A 6429-nucleotide genomic window follows, 5' to 3' on the forward strand; every position below is an offset into this window, starting at 1 on the left:
CTTTTGCCTGCAGGAATGGCTCTCATTTCAGTAGCACCCGAATAAGAGGTTTCCCTTGCATAAACGAACCAGAAGCCTCACGCTGCAATGCTGCTTGTGCTAGAAGGCATGGGGAGCTGGACAAACGGTATGGCTGGAATCTGGCTCTCTTTGATTTTTTTTCTTTTTTTGTTCTGTTTTTAACCAGCCACTCTGAAATTAAGTTGGCCACATTTACTAAAGCACCTTTACAGACTCAGTACTTCCTTGAACAGTTTCCAGTTCTGTCAATATCAGTCTGTCCTTTTAAGAGATTCTGTAGTATCCAGCCCTTGTGCTTGAGAATTCTTCCCAAATAAAGAAACACTGGGCTTTGCAGAGATTTCATGTGCTGGTCTACGGCCTCTGGGCCTGTGTTGAAGTTTGCAGAAGCAGTTGTCTCCTCTGAGTCTTGGCAACCTCTGGGAATGCTACAATGTGGGTACATGCAGTCATGCATCATCTAGTACCTGGAGTAGGTTGATCTCATTCCCATTTTTCTTCTTGCTTCAGAAGCAGGAACAAAGAAAGATTTATCTTTTAGATTTCTCTTTCTATCACCTTTGGAAAGGGCTGACAGTTTGCTCTATGTTCGGTAGCTGTTTTCTTTTCCTAATTTTAACTTCTGGTCCAAGCACAGCCCGAAGGCTTATTCCAAAACAACTAACTTCATATTAGCTTAAAAAAAAAAAAAAGAAAGAAACAAACAAACCAAAATAATATACCCCAAACTTTTACCTTTTGCACTGCACCATAGAATCACAGAAACATTAAGGTTGGAAGGCCAGTAAGATCATTCAGTCCAACCATCAACCCCTGCCTGGGATCGCTCTAGACTACGTCCCTATGTGTGACATTACCTCTTTCCTGGACACCTCCAGGGCTGGTGACTCCATCACCTCCCTGGGCAGCCTGTGCCAGTGCCTCACCAATGGTATTGGATAGTACAGTACAAGTATTTCCAAGTCTTAAAGTTAGTCATTCCGTTTTATTCAAATGATCTGTTTTTCAGTATGCAAGAATGAGGAAGAACATACATAATCATCTCAGTTTGTTCAAAGATCATCTTTGAAAGATGATGCTGTTTTCACTTTGGAGCCACACTCCTGTGAAAATGCCACTGTCACAGGTTTGTGGGCCTTGCTAAAGAATAGGAAAATGAGTACGTGTTTATCTGTTTTGATAGTGTCACTCTAAAGAAAAGTGTGGACAGCCCAGGAGAGGACTAAAAATTAACGCCAAAAGATTTGTATTTGCTTTTACTAGGCAGAATCCTGCTTCTGCAAATCATGAGGAAGTTCCCTACAAATATCAGAAGATGGTTTATGAAAATTAAATTGAACCTTCCCGTGTAAGTAGTTTCCCTCAATTAGAGAGAAGTTTTGGGAACAAATTACTCAAAGAAGTTGATTCTTGCTCCATGCTGTAAGCAGATAGAATTAGCCCACAGAATAGCTCTGTGATTCTCTTTACAAGATAACCTTTTTAGTTTTACTATTAAATTTGTATATTCGCCACAGTTTTCTTACAAAGGGTGGGACAGAGGCTTCAGATCTAATACGTTGGCACTTACCCCATCTGGTCATGTGGTAGTTTAAGAGATGACAAAATAGAGGAATTGCGCTTACAAAGAGAATTTCCATCCTGGTTTCTGTGGTCACGCGGTGAGCACGTTAGATGAACACTCCCAGGGTGCCCTCAGTGTGGTAGAAATGCCATCATAGTTCCTGTCTGAAATCCATCACCTCCTCTGACAGGCAGCAATAGATCTCCTCAAGCTGGCAGGTTTCTGGCTGGCTGGAAGTCATCTCTGTTCCTGTTGTGGTGCTCAAAACACCCTCTTTACAGATTTAGTTACAAATATGTTAATATCATTTCTATGTGGTCTTCTAGTACAACTCCTCCTCCACACTATTTTGGATCAAAAAATAGTTTGTTTCTCATGCCCTTGGTCCTTGTAACTGGGGATGAATCCGTCTGCTCGCTTCTTTTAGGACTTGTTTAGCCTGATCTCTGTCTGGTGACTGTAAAGTTGGGCCCTTAGAAATGGCAGAGAGCAATAGCAGCTGCTTGGCTGTGAGCAATCACATTGGCTGGTGATTTGTGGAACAAGATGGTCTGTTTTCTGGTTGCGATATAGATATTCAGGACTGGATTGATAGTATGCAGGAGATAAGCTTTCTGGGAGCAGTGCAGTTGAGACTTGACTTCTTTCCTTCTTTTACGCTGCTTTTGTGAAAGCATGTCCAGCGACAAGTTTTGATCCTTGGCCAAGATGAACCATTAGGGGGCAAATCTGAGCAGCAAGGAGGTGGTGGTACCATTTTCCGCTTGGTTTCAACTTCTGCAAGCAAAGCTAGTGAGGTGAACACAGTTCAGCTAGCTTACTGGACCCTGCCAAAAGTGATGAGTTTCAAGGTGCCTGTTGGTTCTTCCAGGATTAAGAGGGACTATGTAAGTGATGGAGAGCACATGGGTGTTGATTATGCTGGGCCATTTGTTTGCAATTCACGTCATTGTCCATCGCCCTGGCACTTGATACAAAAGATTATTAATTTCAATGACAGTGATAGTGTAAAAACCACTCTCAGTGACACGGGGCTTCATTTAAGGGCTAATTAATATGGTGACCTCAGTTCTGAGGAATGCTATTTGCACGCAGATATGGCCAAAGAGACCAATGGTTCTACTCCAAGACGTAATCAAAAAAGTGACAAGAACAAAGAAGTTTAAATAGCTTTCCAGTGTTCTCAGAGACACAAAACTGATAGCTAAAGCTACTTTTTAATCTGTTCTTGGGACAGATGAAATCAATATGATTACTATGAAACATTCACCATACTCTGGAGGGATGAAAATTAAGCAAAGGTGCAGTTCTGCTTATCAGTAGACCTAAAACTGCATGAGGTTGGGGAATTCCCCAGTAATATAGAATGGAATCACATAATCATTAAGGTTGGAAAGGACCACTAAGATCACCAGTCCAACCATTTAGGGAACGAGGCTGCCATACTGTGCCTGCTGGTAAGCATATCCCAAAATAAAGACAATGGGGACCTCAATTTGTCAGTATGCATTACGTTGTTGCATTGCAATGAAAACATTTCATCTATGTACTTATATTTACGCCCTTTCTCTCCGTTTTCCTTTTGGGCATTTTCGTGTACGCAGCAGGAGCACTGGCCAAGCTCTGACAACTGTTGGTCAGCCTGTAGGCAAACAGCATAGGAGGGGAAATGCATGGAAGGAAAACTACCTGGTTGTGAAAGGAAGCCAAGCCTGACTTTTTGCTTTGCTCTTATTGACACATGCCACTTCTGCTTCACATTCTTACGTTGCTGAGAAACCCTGTCATCTGCAAACAAAAACAGCTCGTGCACTATAGAGCTGAGTGTGCCCAGACTGTAGAGAGGCCGATAGCTGCACTCAGCAAGAAAGGACTTGCTGCATTGTTTCTGTGTGCACAAAGACGTACTTTTTGGCATCTGATTCAGGGCTATGAGGCAGCTTTTCTGCAGCTAATACGTTTTATCAGGAAGCCTTGTCGAAGGCTTCCTTGGAGACCATATTCTTAACCAGTAAATAACAAGCTGATGTTAAATTATGAATTGTGATCCAGAACATCGGTCAGTATTTTATTAAAAAATCACAGCATGCAGGATTGCTGTTTATGTAGTTTTTTAGTCAGGAGCACCTCACTCGGAGTTACCGAGTAGCTCTCCATACCCTTGAAAAGACAAGTAGTTTTAGTATTAGGTTTAGTAAGCTTCTCTAGTGAGTGAATGTTTTACTGAGAATAGAATTTAATCCTCCAGCATCCTTCACAGTTCGTTTTCTGTCCATTTGTTTGTGCCCTGTCACTTCTTTATCAACACTCAGGATGGAAAAACAGGAGGCTCAAGTGTGGGTTCCTGTCAGAGCTGTTTGCTCAGCAAGGGCCAACTCTGCCCTTGGGTTTGCAGAGGTGCAGCCCTAGCCAGGAAATGCAATGACTGCAGGAATATATCTGAAATAAAAATTTGGTCCCCGTGGTGAAAGAGCAGTGTTTTCTCAGCCAAAAACCGCTTAGTCAAACAATCGGAGAGTAATGGACTGGCTATATTTGTATTGCTGCAGTGACACATTGAGAGACATCAACCAAGAGGGCACAGCTGGCTCAGGGTACCTGATCGAAGATGTTTGCAGTAATGGAGCATCGCCAACAGCAAGCTGGGGGTGGGCAGCTGGCAGCACACAGACCGCTGAGAGGGGTCTCCTCCCATTCACATTCCCCATTACATCGGTGGGGGTCTTCTGCCTTGAACAGGGGGCTCCTAGCTGGCTCTAATGGGCTCTGACTAATGACTAAACGGGAGGAAAGATGAAGAATTAGCGCTTTTGTGATCTCTCTTTCTTACTTTCACCCCTCCTTGACAGACTGTAAATGGATTTTCTGTAGCTGTCACGTTTCGCTGGGAAAATCAGCATGGTGTCTTTTTAGATGATTAGTCATCATCTAGAGGGTTTGTGCTCAGCTCTTGCACTGTACCTACGTGAGACCGAGAGGTAACAAGGAGACCTTTCAGTTGCCAAATCAGAATTCCTGCTGGGATGTCTATGGGAAAAAAAAATTGCCCCAGTGCTGTTCATTCCAAAGGCTATAACAGGACATGGGTATCTTCATTGCTTGTTGTTCAGTTCTGGACACTGAATTTCTGCCACCACCATGACTGCCTGGCTCCCCTTTAAACAGCTGCATTGGTGCACACTCACACACGAGCTGTGTGAACTTCATGGAGAGAGAACAGTCTGCAGAACCTCATGTTTTCTGCATTGCTTTAGGCCAGCTTCCCCATTTTTGGGAGGCTTCGGATTTCCAGATATTCGTAATCTGGAATACGTAAAAATTGTAGCTTTTTGTTGATAGGAATAAAAAAAAAATTGTAAAAACTTGCTTCAGGCTTGGCTAGTAATGCTAACTTCAAGGAGAAACCTGTGGAGTAAGTTCCCTGATGTCCCGTGTTTGCAGAGAGCTTGGCACAGCAATGCCACGGTGTTTGCAGGAAGCAGGTTGGGTCACTGCTTTGCTTCTGCTGTGCTGAGGAAGAATGGTTAAGATTCCTGAGCTGAGAACACTGCTTGCTGTCTACGTAGGAAAACAACAACAACAACAACAACAATGCTTTATAATGTGGTTACAAAAACTGTCAATATTAACAGCATATATTTGGTGCAGCAGTAAGACCTGATTTAAGGCAGGAAAATCTTTGTGAAGTTTTGAAGAGGAGCCATTATTGAAAGCCCATCTGCAATTCGGCAGTGTTGCAAAGGCATTACATAGTTTGGTACAAAGAAAAGTCATTTCAGCAGTCCACTGAGCATGACTTAGTGTTGTCAGAGCTGAAAAAAGCTTATTGTTTCTGCTTCTTCCTTGGCATCTATTCCCTCTTATGTGGGATTCTGGTGCCTATATATCCTTATTTTAAGGGATTCAGATGCTGGTGCTTATGCTTTGAAGACTTCATTGGTCTGAGAAAATAAATGTTGGCAGACTACATAGAATGAGCTGTGTCTATACGTACAGGGCAGTTTGATTCTTCATTATCATCACTCTTGGCACTGAGTAAGAAGTTCGGAAATAAACAGTGCATTGATTTGGTTTAACTTGGTAACATATGGAGGTTAATTTTGTGTTTACGAAAGAAAACAAGTAGTAGATAGGAAATGAATACTGCAACTGACTACTCTAAAAGTAAGCCAGAAGGAACAGAACAGTGTGATGTGGTTTAGAGTTGTGCCTTGTGCGTGTCTGTAAGACGGCCAAGGCAGGCTCTGAAGGTGCAATGTCTGTTGAGCTCAGCAGAAAGATTCCCTAAGGAGATGATGGTGTCTGGAGTTTAAGGCTGACTTGCTGTCACCCCAAAGCTTTGTGTCCACTTTACCCTCCAGCAGTGCATTTTCTCACTGTTTCATCCTCAAATGTTTAAAAGAGGATTTTTAAAATTAAAACCTACGAAAAGATGAAGTGTTGAAAGGAAACAAGCGTAGACTGCTGGAAATGGGTCTAGAGGAAAAGAGGAGATGAGGAGTATCTAAGGGAAAGAAGGCAGAGGGTGCTGAGGTGATGTCAGAAGTTGCCTTGAGAAAGGCTTCCTTTTGGTGACTGGAGCCTTTGGAGGTATATTTTTAACAAAAGGCAAAAGAATGCAGAAGTATTTTTTGAAGTCATGACTATTGATCCTTCCACAAAGGAATTTCTTTTATTGTAGGAAGTGATGGAGCATATTTTGGAGTCAGCATTCGTGTAGCAAGGAAAGTTTGAGCTAGCAAACAAGGCTCCATCCTCAGAAGGTGTGATGACTCAGAAGTGACAGCAGCAGAAATTGTTCCCTGTGAGGATCAGCGTTACTCAGCATTGTTGTGTGGCTGCTA

Source organism: Numida meleagris, chromosome 3 (assembly GCF_002078875.1).
Source record: "Numida meleagris isolate 19003 breed g44 Domestic line chromosome 3, NumMel1.0, whole genome shotgun sequence".
Taxonomy (NCBI): domain Eukaryota; kingdom Metazoa; phylum Chordata; class Aves; order Galliformes; family Numididae; genus Numida; species Numida meleagris.